Source organism: Saccopteryx bilineata, chromosome 8, assembly GCF_036850765.1.
Source record: "Saccopteryx bilineata isolate mSacBil1 chromosome 8, mSacBil1_pri_phased_curated, whole genome shotgun sequence".
In the NCBI taxonomy this organism is placed as follows: Eukaryota; Metazoa; Chordata; class Mammalia; order Chiroptera; family Emballonuridae; genus Saccopteryx; species Saccopteryx bilineata.
Window position 1 is genome coordinate 70,063,010 of NC_089497.1, and position 20,846 is coordinate 70,083,855.

The window sequence follows — 20,846 nt, forward strand, 5'->3', positions numbered from 1 at the left end:
CCACACTCAGCAGTGGGACTCTGCCTGTTCTGGGCTTTTGGCTCCACCCTCGTGGGAGCTGTATCCCAAGTATTTAGAGGAGTACCTGGCCCATGACAGATGCTTAATAAATATTTGCTGAATAAATGACTGGTTGTTGCTAGTCAGTAAATGTAATGAGAATCTTATCAACTTTAGACAAATAAATAAAAGTAAATTCAGGACCTCCTAAACTGAGGCTCAGGTTGTTGTTTTGTTAGTTTTGTTTTTTAATTGTGGCAAAATACACATAAAATTTACTATCTTAAGTATTTTTTAGGTGTAGAGTTCAGTTTAGAGCCCCGGAGTCCCAGCCGGTTACTTGCTCAGTTCCGCAGCCGCCTGCTTCTCCTTTCCTTCCAACATGTCAAATGCCAGTGTCCTTCACCAAGAACTTCCTGGCAAGTGGAGTGGCTGCAGCCATTTCCAAGACAGCAGTATTGCCCATTGAGCAGGTCAAAGTATTACTGCAGGTACAGCATGCCAGCAAGCAGATCATGGCAGATAAGCAATTCAAGGGCATTATAGACTGCATGGTTCTATCCCTAATGTACAAGGAGTCCTGTCCTGCTGGCGTGGTAACCTGGCCAACATCATCAGATACTTCCTCACCCATACTCTTAACTTTGCCTTCAAAGATAAATACAAGCAGATCTTCCTGGGTGGTGTGTACAAGAGAATCCAGTTTGGGCACTATTTTGCAGAGAATCTGCTACCAGGTGGTGCTGCTGGGGTCACTTCATTGTGTTTTGTGTATCCTCTTGATTTTACTTGTACCCACCTAGCAGCTGATGTGGGCAAAGCTGAAACTGAAAGGGAATTCAAAGGCCTTGGTGACTGCCTGGTTAAAATCTACAAATCTGAGGGGATTAAGAACCTGTACCAAAGCTTTATTGCGTCTGGGCAGGGCTGCCTACTTTGGTATCTATGATACTGCCAAGGGAATTCTTCTAGGTCCTAAGAATACTCACATCTTCATCAGCTGGAATGATTGCACAGTCCATCACTACAGTGGCTGGGTTGACTTTCTATCCATTTGAGACTGTTCGTCGCTGCATGATGATACAGTCGGGATGCAAAGGAACCAATATCATGTACACAGGCACAGTTGACTACTCAGCTGCTGGAGGAAGATCAAGGAGGCAAAGCTTTTTTCAAAGGTGCATAGTCCAATGTTCTTAGAGGCATGGGTGGTGCTTTTGTGCTTGTCTTTTATAATGAAATCAAGAAGTTCAAATAAATTATTTCCTAGTCTTCCCTCCCCCAACCCCAAGAATAGACATATTGTATTATGTCATATAACTTGAGCATTCTTTTTTTTTTTCAGGGACAGAGAGAGAGTCAGAGAGAGGGATAGATAGGAATGAAGAGAGAGATGAGAAGCATCAATCATCAGTTTTTTGTTGCAAGACCTTAGTTGTTCATTGATTGCTTTTTCATATGTGCCTTGACCGCGGGCCTTCAGCAGACTGAGTAACCCCTTGCTCGAGCCAGCGAGCTTGGGTCCAAGCTGGTGAGCTTTTGCTCAACCAGATGAGCCCGTGCTCAAGCTGGCGACCTCAGGGTCTCGAACCTGGGTCCTTGGCATCCCAGTCCAATGCTCTATCCATTGTGCCACTGCCTGGTCAGGCTATTAAATATTTTAATACACCATTTGGTTCAGATTATTTTTCTTATTTTCCTCCTTAAAACCCTAGGTATGTCTTATGAAGTGAAAAATATGGTATATTTTATTCATTCACTCATCCATCAATGGACACTTGGGCTGCTTACATGTTTTATCTATTGTGAATAACATTTCTATGAACACAGGTGTATAAGTATCTGTTTGAGTGCCTGCTTTCACTTATTTTGGGTATATATACAGAAGTAAAATTGCTGGATTATATGTTATTCTATTTTTTTTTGAAGAGACACCATATTGTTTTCCACAGCACCTACACCATTTTACATCCCCACCAACAATGTACAAGGGTTTCAATTTCTCCACATCCTCACCAACAGTTTTTATTTTCTTAAAAATTTTTTTATTTTATAATATACATCCTAGTGGTTATGAAGTGGTATCCCATTGTGGTTTTAGTCGCACCTTTTAAAAGAATGCAATTTATTGATTTTAGAGAGAGGAGAGAGAAAAGGGGGGTGGGAAAGCAGGAAACACATCAACTCATAGTAGTAGTTGCTTCTCATATGTGCCTTGACCAGGCAAACCTGGGGTTTCCAAACTGGTGACATTAGTGTTCCAGGTTGATGCTCTATCCACTGTGCCAGCACAGGTTAGGCATTGAGTTGCACTTCTGTAATGGCTAGCTAGTAATGGTGAGCATCTTTTCATGTTCTTATTGGCTATTTATACCTCTTCTTTTAAGAAATGTCTATTCAAGCCCTTTGTCTATTTCTAAATTAGGTTGGGTGTTTTTCTTTTTTTTTGTTTTTTTGTTTTTTGGCTGTTGAGTTGTAGAAATTGTTTATATATTCTATATATTAATTCCTTATCAGATATATCATTTGCAAATATTTTCTCCAGTTCTGTGGGTTGCCTTTTTACCCTATTGATCATGTCCTTTGAAACACAAAAGTTTTAATTTTTTTTTTTAATTTTTATTTTTCTGAAGCTGGAAACAGGGAGGCAGTCAGACAGACTCCTGCATGCACCCGACCGGGATCCACCTGGCATGCCCACCAGGGGGCGATGCTCTGCCCATCCGGGGCATCGCTCTGCCATGACCAGAGCCTCTCCAGCGCCTGGGACAGAGGCCAAGGAGCCATCCCCAGCGCCCGGGCCATCTTTTTGCTCCAATGGAGCCCCGGCTGCGGGAGGGGAAGAGAGAGACAGAGAGGAAGGAGGGTGGGGTGGAGAAGCAGATGGGCGCCTCTCCTGTGTGCCCTGGCCGGGAATTGAACCCGGGACTCCCGCATGCCAGGCCGACGCTCTACCACTGAGCCAACCGGCCAGGGCAAAAGTTTTAAATTTTGATGAAGTCCAGCTTATCCATTTTTTTGTTGTTGTTGTCTGTACTTTTGGTGTCATATCCAAGAAATCTTGTCAAATCTAATGTTACGAGGCTTTTCCTCATGACATGTTTTCTTCTAACCTTTGAATGGCACTTTTTTCATCTTCGGGTTCTTCCAATACAAGTGTCAAAATAATAGTAGATATGTCCCCTTTAGGGACCCCTTGATGCACACACTGGAGCTGACCTTTTCTAGTTACTATTTCTACGGAGTGAGGGCTCTGGTAATTGCATGCATCAGGCTGTGGATCACAGCACTTTGCATGTAAATTCTAGGGCCTTCTGTGCTTCTCAGCGAGAGCTCACTTGTTGCTCAGCGGTCAGAGTCCATTGTTCACTGCCATGAACGTTGCTTATTTTTTTAGTTACTTTTGGGTCTGGAGTTCTGTAAGTCGAAGATTCTTTAGTATTCTATTTTAAAAAAATATTTATAAGATTTTATTCATTTTAGAGCAGAGAGAAAGAGAGAGAGAAAAGGGGGAAAGAGCAGGAAGCATCAACACCCATATGCACTTTGAATTTTTTAAAAATTTATTCATTTTAGAGAAGAGAGAGAGAGAGAGAGAGAGAATGGGGAAGAGCAGGAAGCATCAACTCCCATATATGCCTTGACCAGGCAAGCCCAGGGTTTCAAACCAGCAACCTCAGCATTCCAGGTTAACACTTTATCCACTGCGCCACCTCAGGTCAGGCTGAAGGTTCTTAATATACTATGGGGTAGCTGAGGTTTTTTTAGTGTTCTTGTCCTAGATTGCTAGGAAATGACAGAAGAACTAAATTTTGAGTCCTTCACTTTTTGTTTGTTTGTTTTTCTGTAATCTTGACTATCACCTCCAAAGATATGTCTGGTCTCCAGAGATGTAACAATCCTCTTTGTTTCCAGACTGAGAATTGGTAGGAAAACATCTTTTAAACTTTCTCTATAGCTCAGTCCAAACAAGTTAATTATTCATAATAAATCTCACTCAAAAACTTCAGGGAAGAGAAGAAGTAAGAAGTTTTACTGACACATGTGCAATAAAACTCTGGCTGGACTGTGGAAAACAGTATGGAGATTTCTCAAAAAATTAAAAATCGAACTGCCTTTTGACCCAGCTATCCCACTGTTAGGAATATACCCCAAGGACACCATAGCACTGTTTCAAAAGGATAAATGCACCCCTATGTTTATGGCAGCATTATTCACAATAGTGAAGATCTAGAAACAGCCCAAGTGTCCATCAGTGGACGAGTGGATTAAAAAGCTTTGGTACATATATACTATGGAATACTACTCAGCCGTAAGAAATGATGACATCGGATCATTTACAACAGGGGTCCCCAAACTTTTTACACAGGGGGCCAGTTCACTGTCCCTCAGACCGTTGGAGGGCCGGACTATAAAAAAACTATGAATAAATCCCTATACACACTGCACATATCTTATTTTAAAGTAAAAAAACAAAATGGGAACAAATACAATATTTAAAATAAAAAACAAGTAAATTTAAATCAAGAAACTGACCAGTATTTCAATGGGAACTATGGGCCTGCTAATGAGATGGTCAATGTGCTCCTCTCACTGACCACCAATGAAAGAGGTGCCCCTTCCAGAAGTGCAGCGGGGGCCGGATAAATGGACTTAGGGGGCCGCATGTGGCCCGCAGGCCGTAGTTTGGGGACCCCTGATTTACAACAACATGGATGAACCTTGATAACATTATACTGAACGAAATAAGTAAATCAGAAAAAATTAAGAACTATATGATTCCATACATAGGTGGGACATAAAAATGAGACTCAGAGACTTGGACAAGAGTATAGGGGTTACGGGATGGGGGGGCAGGAGAGGGTGAGGGTTGGGGCGGGGAGGGGCACAAAGAGAACCAGTTAGAAGGTGACGGAAGACAATTGGATTTTGGATGATGGGAATGCAGCATAATCAAATGTCAAAATAACCTAGAGATATTTTTCTCTGAACATATGTACCCTGATTTATCAATGTCACCCCATTAAAATAAAAAAAACCCCACAAAAAAACCTCTGGCTGGGCTTTGATAAAATAGCTTGTGGAATTAGACAACATCTCCCCCTAGAGGGCAGTGTCATGTTGTGCACCAACTGCTCATTCTGGTAACTTTTGATATTGAGTGTTCCAAAGCTGTGAAGTTGACAAGCCATATCCATGATATACATGGATCGCTGTGGGAAAGAATTTGACCTGTGTAGTCTGAGATTCAAATGTAACAGACTGGCCTTCTTAAGGAGAGCTTGAGCTTCCTGGATGGGGATGGACTGGAGAGAGCCAATATGGATCCTGAGATAGCATTGTCAAGAGAAAAAAAAAGTATCAACTTGAACATCAAGGTTTTGAATCCAGACAGAGCAGGGATTGTAGGAAGAGTGTGACACTGAGCCTGGCCCACTCTTTGTCCAGCCTTGCTCAAGGAACATGTGTGTATCAGGAGGGGGAGGGCTGGGTATGAAGGAGGAGAAGCAGGAATGGTGACCAACAATTTGCTCTGTACTATCCCAGTTGGAGAACTGAAAATCCTGCATCCTGGACTGAAGGAAAACCCTAAGTCCCTGGCAAACTGGAATGGTTTGTCACTACACAGACAGGTCACCAGGTGCCAAGAGTTCTGCTGTGGAACGAGCTGACCAGCCAAAATAACCAGTTTCCCCATTGGTGACCAGAGGATGCTAGCAGCACTGTGGCACTTACTGGTGGCAGAACTGCAAAACAGCAAAGACACCACACACACACACACACACACACACACACACACACACACACACACAGATTAAAAACAGCCAGACAGACAATATATATTATCTAAAGGAAAACACAAATTAGATCGACTTCACTATAATAGATATAGAATCCACAGGATAATGGCATAACATCTTCAAAGAGTTGAAGGAAAATATTTTTAACCCTAGCATTGTCTTCCCATAGAAATTATTTTCAGGTACTGTACATGGGTAAAGTAAATATATTTTCAGATTTAAAATGGAGACAATTGGTCATTCAAAGACCTTTACTAATAGAACTTCTAAAGTTATACAGTTCAGTGCAGTATCCACTAACCACATATGATACTATTAATATTAAAATTAAAATTATTTACAAGTATGGTAAGTATTCAGTAATGCAGTCATATTTACCACATTTCAAGTGCTCAGCAATCATATGTGGCTAGTGGCTAGTATATTAAACAGTGCAGTTATAAACTATTTCTACCACTTTCCACAGCATATTGCATAGCATTGTTAAAACAGATACCTCAAGCAGAAGAAATTCTAGAACAAAGGTCTAAGATGCAAAGTGGAAGGTCTAATAAAGAAAACTGTAAGTGTGTGAGTAAATTTAAACAAGTGTTGATGATATAAAATAACATCAATATCTAAATTGGGGAGTTAAAGAAAGTACTAAATTACTTATACATGTAAATCAGAAAGGAGATGACTAGAGTTAAAACATTCTAAGATCTTTTCAGTATTCATGTAAAAACTGGACCAAATAATAAAATTCAGGAATATATTATTCCTCTGGCCAGGTACCTCAGTCAGTTGGAGTGTCATTGCCCTATATGCCAAAGTGGTAGATTTGAACCCTGGTCAGGGCACATGTGGGAATCAACCGGTACATGGAACAACAAATTGATGTTTCTCTCTCTCTCTCTCTCATAAATATAAAAACTTAAAAAAAGAATATACTATTTACAAGGGACACACGTAAAACATAAGGTCTTAGAAAAGCTGGAAGTAAAAAAATGGAAAAAGATGCATTGGGCAAATGCTTTCCAAAACAAACCTACTGGTAAGCTTTACTAGAAATAGAAATGGTCACTTTATAATGATAAAGCTTTACTTCACCAGGAAGACAAAATATGTCAAATTCATTGTACCTAAAAATGAAGCTTTAACACATATGAAGTAAAACTTGACAAAGCTGTAAGAAACAATTGACAGCCCTGGCCGGTTGGCTTGGTGGTAGAGCGTCGGCCTGGCGTGCAGAAGTCCCGGGTTCGATTCCTGGCCAGGGCACATAGGAGAAGCGCCCATCTGCTTCTCCACCCCTCCCCCTCTCCTTCCTCTCTGTCTCTCTCTTCCCCTCCCGCAGCCGAGGCTCCATTGGAGCAAAAGATGGCCCCGGGCGCTGGGGATGGCTCCATGGCCTCTGCCCCAGGCGCTAGAGTGGCTCTGGTTGCGACAGAGAGACCCCCTGGATGGGCAGAGCACTGCCCCCTGGTGCATTTACCAACCCTGTAGATTGGTTTCCTGAGTCCATAACACCCAAATTGAGAAGCACTGCCTTAAATTTTGTGTCATAAGTTTAATTGTAGATAGTATTTTGAAATCCAGTAATGTGCTTTTTTTTCTTTATCTTTCTGAATACACAAAATAATCATGTTTGGTTCAAGGCATGCATCTGCCTGGGAAGAGATTAAGATCCGTTTTCAAGTAATGGAGCAGTGGTCCCAGATAGGCAGAGCATCGCCCGGTAGCGGGTTTGCCGGTTGGATCCTGGTTGGGGCGCATGCAGGAGTCTGTCTCTGCCTCCCTGCTTCTCACTTAATAAAAAAAAATTATAATTAAAAAATTATACAAAAGTAGACCCTGGTCAGTTAGTTCAGTTGTTTAAGAGCATTGTCCCAAAACAACATGTTTACGGGTTTGATCCCCAGTCAGGGACACACAGGGGAAGCAACCAAAGAACACACAACTGAGTGGAACAACAAATGCTTCCCTTCCCCTTCCCATCTCCCTCCCTTCCTCTGCCTCTCTAAAACTCAATAAAACTTAAGTCCTGGATGGACAGCTCAGTTAGTGGGAGCATTGTCCTGGAGCATGAAGGTTGCCAGTTCGATCCCCTGCTCAGGGCACAGACAGGAGCAGCTTGCTCTCTCTCTCTCTCGCTCTCTCACAAAATAAATATATATATATATTTAAATAGAGAAAATAATATAATGATTCCTTATGTGCCCATCACATATGAAACAATGATAAACTCATAGACAATTTTATTTGATCTGTATCCCCCCCCCCGCCATTTTCTCCTTTCTCTTTGGGTTATTTAAAGCAAATCCTAGACATTTTAAAATTTTATCTGTAACTATTCCAGCATTTATCTCTAGGAGAAAAGGATCATTTAACAAAAATAATCACAATGTCCAAATGAAATTTAATAATGATTTTTGATATTAAATATTCACTCAGTGTTTAACTCATAAATGTTTTTTTTAAATAGTTTATTGTTTTATTCAGGATCAAAATAAAGTTCCCACATTGCAATTAGCTGAAATGTCTCTTAAGATTTTCTCTTTTAACCAGACTGAGGGGGCACAGAAGATAAAGCACTGATCTGGGACACTGAGGACATGGGTTCAAAGCCCAGAAGTTTCAGGCTTGAGTGTGGGCTCACCAGCTTGAACACGGTGTCCTTGACTTGAGTGTGGGATCCTAGACATAATCCCATGGTTTCTGGCTTGAGCCCAAAGGTCGCTGTCTTGAGCCCAAGGTCACTGGCTTGAGCAAGGGGTCACTAGCTTGGCTGGAGCCCCCCGGTCAAGGCATGTAAGAGAAGCAACCAATGAACAACTAAAGTATTGCAACCATGGGTTGAGGCTTTTTAATTTCTCTCTCTTCCTGTCTGTCTGTCTCTCTTTTGTTAAAAAAAATTCTCTTTTAAAAGATACTCATTTAGGCCCTGGCCAGTTTGCTCAGTGGTAGAGCATCAGCTGGCATGTGGATGTGCCAGGTTCGGTTTCCAGCCAGGGCACACAGGAGAAGCAACCACCTGATTCTCCCCCTCCCTTTCTCTCTTCCTTTTCTCTCTCTCTCTTCTCCTCCTGCAGCCATGGTTTGATTGGTTCAAGCACATCAGACCCAGCCACTAAGGATGACTCCATGGAGCCTCTACCTCAGGTGCTAAAAATAGCTCAGTTGAGAGCATTGCCCCAGATGGGCAGAGCACCTGCCCCAGATGGGGGTTGCAGCTGGATCCCAGCTGGGGCGCATGCAGGACATGTCTCAATATTTCCCCTCCTTTCACTTGGAAAAAAGAAAAAGAATGCTTATTTTGAAATAATTTTAGATTTATAGAAAAGTTGCAAAATATTTAGTATAGAGAGTTTTCTAATATTCTTCCCTAAATACTAACAATTTACATAACCATAGTACAATTATAAAATCCAGGAAATTAACACCGGAACAATATTATTCAATATTAAGTAAGCTACAGACTTAATAAAATGTCAATAATTTTTTTCCCTTCAAAATAATTTCTTCTGTTCAAGGATTTGCTCAAGCACTTCCATTGCATTTAGATTTGCTGTCTCCTTAGTCTTCTTTAATCTATGACAATTCTGCAGTCTCTCCTTGTCTTTCATGACTTTGACACTTTTGAGAAGTACCAGTCGTTACTTTGCAGACTGTTACTCAATTTAGTTTTTAGTAGCTTTGTTGAGATATTCTTTATATACCATACAGTTCAGTTGTTTAAAGTGTTCAATTCAATATCTTTAGTATATTTATAAAGATGTACAACAATCACCATAATCTAGTTTTAGTACTTTTCTATCATCCCATAAAGAAACTTTGAACCCGTTAGCAGTCACTCTACATTCTTCCGACCCCCTTCTATTTCCTTCTGCACCAGCCCCAGCCAGCTACCAATCTCCCTGCATCTTTATGGATGTGCCTATTCTGGACATTTTATATAAATGTATGACAGAATGTGGTCTTTTTTTTGTGTGTGTGACAGAGACAGAGGGAGAGACACAGAGAGTGACAGATAGGGACAGACAGATGGAAGAGAGAGAGATGAAAAGCATCAGTTCTTCGTTGTGGCTCGACACAATGTGGTCTTTTGTGTCTTTCACTTACATAATATTCTCAAGGTTCATCCATGTCGTGGCATGCATGTATCAGTACTTCATTCTTTTTTTTTTTTTAGATTTTATTTATTCATTTTAGAGAGGAGAGAGAAAAAGAGAGACAGAAGGGGGAGGAGCAGGAAGCATCAACTCCCATATGTTTCTTAAGTAGCAAGCCCAGGGTTTTGAACCAGTGACCTCAGAGTTCCAGGTCAACTCTTTATCCACTGTGCCACCACAGGTCAGGCCTCATTCTTTTTTTTTTTTTATAGCTTAATAATATTCCATCATATGATTTGTTTACTGATCATCAATGGATGAGCATTTAGTTTATTTCCATTTCTTGATTATTATGAGTAATGGTGCTATGAACATGTGTAAAATTCTTTGTGGAACATAAATATTTTTAACATGGGGAAATTTTTAAAATTGAAAATCTATTTTAAGGCCTGACCTGTGGTGGCGCAGTGGATAAAACGTCAACCTAGAAATGCTGAGGTCGCTGGTTCGAAACCCTGGGCTTGCCTGGTCAAGGCACATATGGGAGTTGATGCTTCCAGCTCCTCCCCCCTTCTCTCTCTCTCTGTCTCTCGCTCTCTCTCTCTCTCTGTTCTCTCTAAAAATGAATAAATAAATAAATAATTAAAAAAATCTATTTTAAAAAATATTTTATTTATTCATTTTAGAGAGAAGAGACGGTGGGGGGGGGGAAAGGGGAGAGAGCAGGAAGCATCAACTCCCATATGTGCCTTGACCAGGCAAGCCTGGGGTTTTGAACCGGCAACCTCAGCATTCCAGGTCGACGCTTTACCCACTGCGCCACCACAGGTCAGGCAAAATTGAAAATATTTTTAAAATTTTATTTTTAATTGGATTTATTGGGGTGACATTGGTTAATAAAATTACATGGGTTTCAGGTGTACAATTCTATAATGGGGAGAATTCTTTTTTTAATGAAGCGGGGAGAGAGAGACAGACAGGGATAGACAGGAAAGGAGAGAGATTAAAAGTACAAGTATTAACTCGTAGTTGCACCACTTTAGTTATTCATTGATTGCTTTCTCATATATGCCTTGACAGGGGAAGGGAGACTCTAGTGGAGCCAGCGACCCTTTGCTCAAGACAGCAACCTTTGCTCGAGCCAGTGACCATGGGATCATGTCTATGATCCCACGGTGAAGCCAGGGAGCCTGCGCTCAAGCTGGATGAGCCCACACTCAAGTCAGAGACCTCTGGGTTTTGAACCTGGGTCCTCAGCATCCCAGGCTGACGCTCTAATTCTTTTTTTTTTTTGTACTTTTCTGAAGCTGGAAATGGGGAGGCAGTCAGACTCCCGCATGCGCCCGACCGGGATCCACCCAGCATGCCCACCAGGGGGCGATGCTCTGCCCATCTGGGCCGTTGCTCTGTTGCAACCAGAGCCACTCTAGCACCTGAGGAGAGGCCATAGAGCCATCCTCAGTGCCCAGGCCAACTTTGCTCCAATGGAGCCTTGGCTGCAAGAGGGGAAGAGAGAGACAGAGAGGAAGGAGAGGGGGAGGGGTGGAGAAGCAGGTGGGCGCTTCTCCTGTGTGCCCTGGCCAGGAATCAAACTCAGGACTCCTGAACGCCAGGCCGATGCTCTACCACTGAGCAAACCGGCCAGGGCCCTGACGCTCTATTTCCTTCGCCACTGCCTGATCAGACTAGATTGGAGAGATTTCTTTCTTTCTTTCGTGAGACAAAGACAGAGAGACACAGATAGAAGGACAGATAGAGACGGACAGACAGAAAGAGAGAGAGAGAGATGAGAAGCATCAATTCTTTGTTGCAGCACCTTAGTTGTTCACTGACTGCTTTCTCATATGTGCCTTGACCAGGGGGCTATAGCAGACAGAGTGACCCCTTGCTCAAGCCAGTGACCTTGGGCTCAAGCTGTTGAGCCTTGCTCAAACCAGATGACCCCGTGCTCAAGCTGGCGACCTCGGGGTTTTGAACCTGAGTCCTCCATGTCCCAGTCTGACACTCTATCCACTGTGCCACCACCTGGTCAGGCTGGGGAGATTTCTTAACCATCAAAATTTTCTGGGAACATAGAGCTCAGGTAAATTTCAACATCATCAATATGCAAACTCTATCTTGTCCTCCTGTGGAAAATTTTTCTCTATTTGTAATTCAATACCTTTGTGCCATATAAATTTGTGGTTCTTCCCTTTTCCTTTGAACTAGTTCTAACATCCTACTGGTTCTCACATATAGCATGAGTTCAATCAATTCTTCTTCTTTTTTTTTTTTTTGTATTTTTCTGAAGCTGGAAACAGGGAGAGACAGTCAGACAGACTCCCGCATGCACCCGACCAGGATCCACCCGGCACGCCCACCAGGGGCTACGCTCTGCCCACCAGGGGGCGATGCTCTGCCCCTCCGGGGCGTCGCTCTGCCGCTACCAGAGCCACTCTAGCGCCTGGGGCAGTGGCCAAAGAGCCATCCCCAGCGCCCGGGCCATCTTTGCTCCAATGGAGCCTTGGCTGCGGGAGGTGAAGAGACAGAGAGGAAGGAGGGGGGGGGGAGTGGAGAAGCAAATGGGCGCTTCTCCTATGTGCCCTGGCCGGAAATCGAACCCGGGTCCCCCGCATGCCAGGCTGACGCTCTACCGCTGAGCCAACCGACCAGGGCCCAATCAATTCTTTAATATGTATTTATATGAGATTCATAATTTTGTCTGTTCTGAAAATTGTCTTTGAACAGTGTACTTGATGGAGCTTATTCATATCCCAGCAGTCTGTATTCCTCTGTTTGTGTGCATGTGTGAGCAAGCTCGCTTTTGAGGGTCCCAGTGAGTGGCAAGGGAATCGCGGAGCTCTGGAAATTCCCAAGGCTGCTTGATGGTGACCACACTGAAGACTAACACCCTGAGGTTAAGAGTTATCAACTAGAGTGCTGAGGGAGAGTCCTTGCTGGAGATCATTCTGAATTCAGAGTCCAGTGCTTAATTTTTCATATTCAAGAATTATTATTTCTGCATTCTTTGATTTGGATGTGTTAAACCATAGGATTAAGAATTAGACAAAATTGAGTTAAAATGGTTTTATTACTTACTTGCTGTGTGATCCTGGGGAAGGATCTTAATTAACCTCTTTCTACTTTGTTATCCCTATCTGTAAACTGGGAATAATGTTAATATCCTCCTCATAGAGTTGTTGTGAGGATCAAATGAGATGATGAATGTAATGGACTTCGCATATAGAAAGTACTCAGGGCCTGGGCTGTGGTGGCACAGTGGATAATGTGTCGACCTAGAACGTCGAGGTCGCCGGTTTGAAACCCCAGAGCTGCCTGGTCAAGGCACATATGGGAGTTAATGCTTCCTGCTCCTCCCCTTCTCTCTCTCTCCTCTCTAAAATGAATAAAAATAAAATCTTTTAAAAAAAGAAAATACTCTTTTGTATTTGATGGCTATTATTATCAAAATAACTTTTCTATTTCCAAACCAAGGAAAAGGCCAAACTAGCAACCTTTCATGACAACTGTAAAAGCTGCCACATACCTATTTTGCTACAGACCCATTAATACTCAAACAAGCAGAGTTCTTGCTCAACAAGGACAAATGGAGTAATATCTCATTAACTCATTAAATTCAACAGCAGGTCAATAATGGAAAAATAACAGATGCCTGTTGGTTGATATATGTTCTTTGTTTCCTTTGCACCTTTCATATTTCTTTTCATGTAACTGAGTTTTTTGTTAAAGGCAAGTCACTAAGCCTATGAATGTAATTTTATTTATAGATTTTATAAGGTTATTTATATAAATGATTTTACAAATCAGAAAAAAATATGACAATGTGCCCAAATTTTAGTCAGGACTATATGGATAAGGTAGGTACACTATGCATTGTATATTGGTTTGCACAGATCCTGGGGTCACTAATGATCTCAGAGGGGCCTGAGTAGGGTACCCACTAGAGGGCAGTAAGGGCCTTCTGAAGGGCTGACAAATCCAAGTCCTTTCTTTAGGACTTCCTTTCAATTTTACTTATTACTAAGAACATGCCAATTCAGAATTGCTAAAATGAGGCATTGGTAACTAAAATTTGCACAGTACCCAAATATCCTCAAGATTCAAATTTGGCATTCTAAGATTCTGTAGCCTCTGGGAAAGTCACAAAACTCCTGCTTGCAGGCAGTTGTGGGGCCTGCTGGAATTCTCTCCGTTTCCACGGCTTTTGTTGTTAAGTGCATCAACAGCATTTACCTGAGGTGTTTGCTATTCATGCTTTTTAGTAATAAAATGGTAGTTTTTTTTTTAAGATTTTTTTGTTTATTCATTATAGAGAGGAGAGAGAGAGAGAAAGAGAGAGAAGGTGGGGAGGAGCAGGAAGCATCAACTCCCATATGTGCCTTGACCAGGCAAGCCCAGGGTTTTGAACCTGCAACCTCAGCGTTTCCAGGTTGACACTTTATCCACTGCGCCACCACAGGTCAGGCAATAAAATGGTAGTTTTGTTTAGTTATCTACTCAATGTCCCGTGGATTGTCTGGTTCCTTCTTTAGGGTGTGCTGTGATTCACATTCTCATCACAAGTAGTTCTGCTTTGTGGTTGGGTCTCTATTTCTTAGTGATTGTATACAAATCCCCCACAACCTGCTTGTGCAGTGATACTATATTGATGATGTACTTTCAGAGAGTACAAACTAGTTAAGTAATTTGTAATATAATATCAAGATAATTGTAATACAAACATTACTTAAAGTTTTTGGCATTGTTTTATAATTAAAAAGACAGTGTAAACTAATTCTCTTACATAGTATCTAGTAATCAAATCCATATGTAATTCTTCTTTTTTTTTTAGGTGAAAGGAGAGAAGACAGTGAGGCAGACTCTCACATGTGCCCCGACTGGGATCGATCCCACAGCCCCATCTGGGGCCAATGCTTGAGTACTGAGCTATTTTTAGTGCTTGATGCAGTCCTGCTCTGACTGAGCTATCCTCAATGCCCAGGGCCATGCTCAGACCAATCAATCCACTGGCTGCAGGAGGGGAAGAGGAAGAGAAAGGGGAGAAGGAGGGAAAGAGAAGCAGATGGTTGCTTCTCACGTGTGCCCTGACAAGGAATCGAACCAGGGATGTCCATAAGCAGTGCCGAGGCTCTATCCACTGAGCCACCAGCCAGTGCCCCATATGTAATTCTGTTAATGTAGGCAGGTAGCTAGATATTGATGGGAAGAAAGAGCATTATATTCTATAAAACTTGGAAAGCCTGCTTCAGTAAGAAGCTGCAACTTCCCTTTTAGCTTAATTTGTTAGAAGGCTAAAGTATCCATAGGCTCTGTTTGCATATTTCAGGACTCCACTGTGCTTCAGCCCTCCGGACTCAGGTTTGGGAGGAATCTCCCCAAGGCACTGCCTGACCAGTGCTGGGGGAAGGTGCTTCTGTGCTCCCACTTTAACGCATGTGCTGTAGAAGCTGAATGGCAACCATAGAGGCTTGTCTGTTTAGCCTAGAAGGATCTGATTGATTAGTAGGAGGAACCAATACAAGCGCACAACATTTTAAAGAAACTGGTTAGCTTAAGGAAAGCTAGTCTTTCCCAAACCAGAAAATATAAACACAAGCTTCACAAATGTCTCTCTTCCTGCTTGGAAACAAACTTGCCCTGCTGGTTCTTTTGTGGAGTCTCCAAACAGTAGCCATGCTGTGTGGGCTGGCAGCGGGATGGTCTTCCAAGTACAGGCTTTGGAGTGAGCTTTGACATGGGCTATAGTATGGCACACAATATCTAGACTTTGAACTTTATACTGGGCTTAATGAAGATAAGACTGGACTTTTTCCTTGGTGGGACAGATGGAGATGAGACATTGGGGACCTGTAGGCAATTTTCTATTTCAACTTTGAATAAATCTTACTGCAAAAGCCTAAATTTCTCCAAGTGCAGGCCCAGTAAAATGCTTTTTGTATGACACCATATGCGAACCACATCAAAACTGATACCAATTTTAGCAATGTTTGTTGCAACTTTAATTTTTTTCCTTTTCAATTTATACTACCACCAGTTCTTTTTTGAGTGAGACAGTATGCATGGATTGGTAAAATAGATTCTGTGATCAAAACAGAAAGATACTGTTCTAAATGCTTTGAGTGGATTATAAATAATTACCTTCACAATTCTTTGTTTCCCCCCCTTTAGCGAGAGAGAAAGAAAGAAACAGAGACAGACAGAGAGAGGCAGGAAGGGGGGGGAGGAGGAGAGAGATGAGAAGCATCAACTTGTAGTTGCTTCACTTTAGTTGTTTATTGATTGTTTCTCATATGTCCTTTGATGGGGGTGAGGCTCAAGCTGACCACTTGTTCAAGCCTTGAACCTTGGGCTTCAAACCAGTGACCTTGGGATCATGTTGATGATCTCATGCTCAAACTAGCAAGTGTGCACTCATGCCAATGAGTCCATGTTCTAGCCATCAACCGCAGGGTTGAATTGGGGCTGTCAGCATCCCAGGCCAATGTTCAATCCTCTGAGCCACCACTGGTGAGGCAACCTTCACAATTCTTTTTATTTTTATTTTTGTGACAGAGAGACAGAGAGAGGAACAGATAAGGACAGACAGGAAGGGAGAGAGAGATGGGAAACATCAGTTCTTTGCTGCGGCTCTTTAGTCTCCTTAGTTGTTCATTGATTGCATTCTCATATGTACCTTGAGGGAGGCTACAGCAGAGCAAGTGACCCCTTGCGCAAGCCAGCTACCATGGGGTCATGTCTATGATCCCATGCTCAAGCCAGCAACTTCACACTCAGGTTGGTGAGCCTGTACTCAAGCCGGTGACCTCAGGGTTTTGAACCTGGGTCCTCTGCATCCCAGTCTGATGCTCTATTCACTGTGCCACCGTCTGGTCAGGCTACCTTCACAATTCTTAAACATTCTACAATAGCAACAGAAGAATCAGCATGGGACTTTCCTTCCAGTTTCTCACCTTACTCATCCAAAGATCCTGGCTACTCAGATGACATCTATAAATGTAGTGCCTGCTATGTTTCATCCCAACCGTTCTTATGGATATACAGGGATGACATCCCAGGGTATATCTCATCTTATCTCATCATTCATTTCTGGGCTGCCCCAAATCTCACTTCTCAGAGAGACCTTTCTGGAACATCTTGTTAATCTGTGTCATTCTCTGTTCTATTATCTTTTATATTTTCTTCAGAACAATTATCAGTATATAAAATCATCTTATCTAGTTTGTTACTTTAGAAAATCATTCTCCTCTTATCTGTCTTATTCGTTGTCATTTCCCCAGCACTTATGAAAAAAATGTCTAGTTTATAAGTAAACATTTAGGAAAGGTTGGATAAATGAATGAATGAATGCTTCACTCATTCATTTGTTACACATTTCTGTTCTGGGGATCAAATGACTGAACTGTCCATAGAAACAAAAGCTTTCACTTAAGGCTGATGTTGTGTTGTGTGTACAGGAACTCCACCTGCCAGCTGACCAATAGTGGTTATCAGGTACCACAGCCCTACATTTCACCTTTAATTGCAGAAACTAAAGCAGGGCTACTGTTCTTCATTGCATTACCCCAAACTTCTCCATCCACATGCAAAGTAATTCAAGGCTTTGGGAACTACTGTCTTAGGTCTGATATCTGCATAATCTTCTATTAAGGAGCCCTGAACTGGTCCAGTTGTGAGAATTTCATACAGTTAATGATGGTGGAAACTGTCTGACCTGAAGCTGTGGTGATGTTAACATCAAGGATACATGAAAACCTGACAGATAAGTGGGGACTGAGATTCTTGAGTCCCTGTGAGTCATCAGTGGTGGAGGAGGGCAGGGACAGACACTGACAAAAGCCGAGGACAAGGATCCAGGAAGAGAGTCGCGGAGATGGCACCGGGGAACAGTGGAATGAGAAAATCAGCCGGAGGGAAGTGGTAAGCAGAGAAAATTTTGTGGTGGGCTTATTTATTTTTTGTTGTTTAACAGCTTTATTGAGATATAATTTACATGCTATAAAATTCATCCATTTAAAGTATACAATTCAAATTTTTAAAAATATATTTAGAGTTATGGAACAATCACCACAGTCTAATTTTAGAACATTTTTTTCATTCCCCACCCCCAAATCCACTAGCAGCCGTTCCTCATTCACCTGCCCCTTTCCCCACCAGGTCCTAGGAAAACAATTCTTCTTTCTTGATCTATAGATAAGCATATTGTGGACATTTCATATCAGTGGAATTACATACTATATGGTCTTTTGTGACTGGCTTTTCTTTTTTTCCATGTTTTCAAGGTTCATTCACGTTGCAGTGTATATCAGTGCTTCATTCCTTTTTACTAGCTGCATAATATTTCATTGTATGAATAGGCAATATTTTATTTATCCATTCATCAGTTAATAGAAATTTGTTTCCATTTTTCAGCTTTTATGAATAATGCTGCTATGAATATGTGAGCACAAATTTTTGTGTGAATATATATTTTTATTTCTCTTGGGTTTATGTCTAGGAATGGAATTGCTGGTCATACAGCAACTCTGGGTTCAACCCTTTGAGGAACTGCCAAACTGTTTTCTAAAATATCTGCACCATTTTCCATCCTATTGGGGGTGGTAGTTCTTGCTTCTGAGGGAGTTGGCAGTGATTCTGTGGAAGCCCAAGGAGGGCTGAAAGCAGGGATCGCAGGCGGAGCTGGGACTGCACATGCAACACAATTATCAGTATATAAAATCACCTTATCCAGTTTGTTACTAGAGCAGGGTCTGGCATGGTCAGTTGAGGATGAGGAGACGGAGCACTAGTGTACTCTGCCACGTTAGATCTCGCTCCTGGTGTTTCCGAGGACAATGCCTGTGATGATGGTAGTGGTCAAAAAGAGCAGGTAGAGGTGAAAGAGGAAAGTGTCCATCATGTGGCTGAACTGTACCCACAGGTCAGTTATTGGGGCCCTTGTCAATCCTGAGCCCCCACTTAGCTCTGCTTCTGTGTTCCAGCTCCTTCCCTATCAACTCCCTGGGCTCTCTCAGGCCTGTGGAGAGGACAGAAACTCAGCCAGGAACTGGGAAGGAGACAGGATAAGGACAATGGAGGGTTGTGGAAGTTGAGACAGTGTGGGCAGTGCTGAATTTCCTTACCAGGCAGGTGAGTGGGGGTGAGGCCTAGGCATGTCTTCCAGCACGTCATTGGGCCGTTGCAGAAGAAGAGCAGAGAATGAAGCCACTGGGGCATGGGTGGGGGCCGGGTGGTGACCAGGTGCAGCAGGTAGGTGATGAAGACGGTCTCCAGCAGGCTGAGCACCATCAGAGACAGACACAGGGCAAAGTAGACACCTAGGGGTAAAGAGCATGCCAGGGTGAGGTGGGTCCAGAAGAACAACCAGCCCCCCTCCCTTCTTTTTTCTGTCTTACACAGAAAGCCCTTCTTAAGATGATTTCTTTCTCCTTTCTACCTTATCTGCTCAGCAGGTCTAGCCAGGTCACCTGGTTTTCGTCTCCTTTTTTTCTTCTTCTTCTCATTTTCCAATAGTTGGAGCAGGGGTGCATACTGATGAGGGGGGTGCCACTGGCAGGGAGTAGTTTATACATCATGAGCAGGAAGACGTTGTAGCCCAGCAGAAGTGTCATCTTGAACAGGGCACGGTTCTCGCTCTCTGTGGGCAGGTAGAAGCTGAGGGCATTGATGGCAACCAGAAAGCCACTGGGCACCAGCAGGTTAATGACAAAAAAGCTGGACCTGCGCCTGATGGCCACCTGCTAGAGAGGAGAGAGCAGAGAGCCAGCGGAAGCTGGGAGACCTAAGGGTGGCTCCAGCCCCTTCCTTTCCTTTTTTTTTTTTTGACAGAGAGTCAGAGAGAGGGACAGGTAGGGACAGACAGACAGGAGGAGAGAGAGAGAGATGAGAAGCATCAGTTTTTCGTTGTGACACCTTAGTTGTTCATTGATTGCTTTCTCATATGTGCCTTGACTGGGAGGCTACAGCAGACCGAGTAACCCCTTGCTCGAGCCAGCAACCTTGGGCCCAAGCTGGTGAGCTTTGCTCAAATCAGATGAACCCCTGCTCAAGCTGGCAACCTCGGGGTCTCGAACCTGGGTCCTCCGCGTTCCAGTTCGACTCTCTATCCACTGCGCCACCGCCTGGTCAGGCCAGCCCTTTCTTTTCTTGGTGCCCTTATCCCAACAAAGGCTATTTTGGGGGCTGTATGATGAGGAGCAACTTTCATGTGACTAACAAGACTCCCCTATACCTACCAAAGAAAACCAAGGCCAGAGCTGACAGGTTCAGAAAAGAGGGCTGCTTTGGGGGACTCAGCAAAGAGGAAGGTTGAGGTTATGGTGCCCTGGGGCTTTCTAGTCTTGGGGCAAGAAGCCAGAGGCTGTGGGCCTTAGAAGGGTTCCTTGATGGAGATCCAGGGGGTGGACGTCCATGCCCAGAATCTCTGGGCTCATACAGAACTTGACTTTGTTAAAAAGACTGGAGCCCACAGACATCTTCGGGGTGGCCTTGTTGATGCCCAGGAACTCCCACTCCCCTTGTGTGCAGACAATGGCACGTGACATATCTGCTATCTCCCACACTTCCTCTTCCATGCCCAGAAACATGCCTCCCACTGCAGGGGAGACAGACATTCATTCATCGCACTTTTAGCCCTGACTTGTGTAGGGCTCAAAGAGATGAATTACAAAACAGTTTCATCTCCCTTTTCCAGATGGCTCGATAACATCACTCCTGCCTGCTTTTGATTCTGGATTTTTTTCAGGAAGTCTTGCCTCCTTCCCTAAATGACAGGAGTGCCAAGGTTGGGGTCTGAGGGCCTCTCTGCAGAGAAAGAAAATATGGACATGGGGTGAGGCAAGTGAGCCCCTCCTTGAAGGCCAAGCTCTTCCTGCCAGGGCCGGGAGGATGGGCTGGGTTGGTAGGCAAATGGTGGAAGTTGATGTGGTGAGCTGATCTTTCAGGGCTCAGGACTCAG

The 20,846-nt window shown here is 43.1% G+C and overlaps 2 pseudogenes; one reads left to right on the forward strand and one right to left on the reverse strand.

The window, feature by feature from the left end:
- Window positions 1-389: 389 nt before the first annotated feature.
- On the forward strand, window positions 390-1,666 carry LOC136311702 (ADP/ATP translocase 2 pseudogene; annotated as a pseudogene).
- A 17,026-nt stretch (window positions 1,667-18,692) lies between these two features.
- Window positions 18,693-20,475, reverse strand: LOC136311704 (5-hydroxytryptamine receptor 3C-like; annotated as a pseudogene).
- Between the last annotated feature and the right edge of the window lie 371 nt (window positions 20,476-20,846).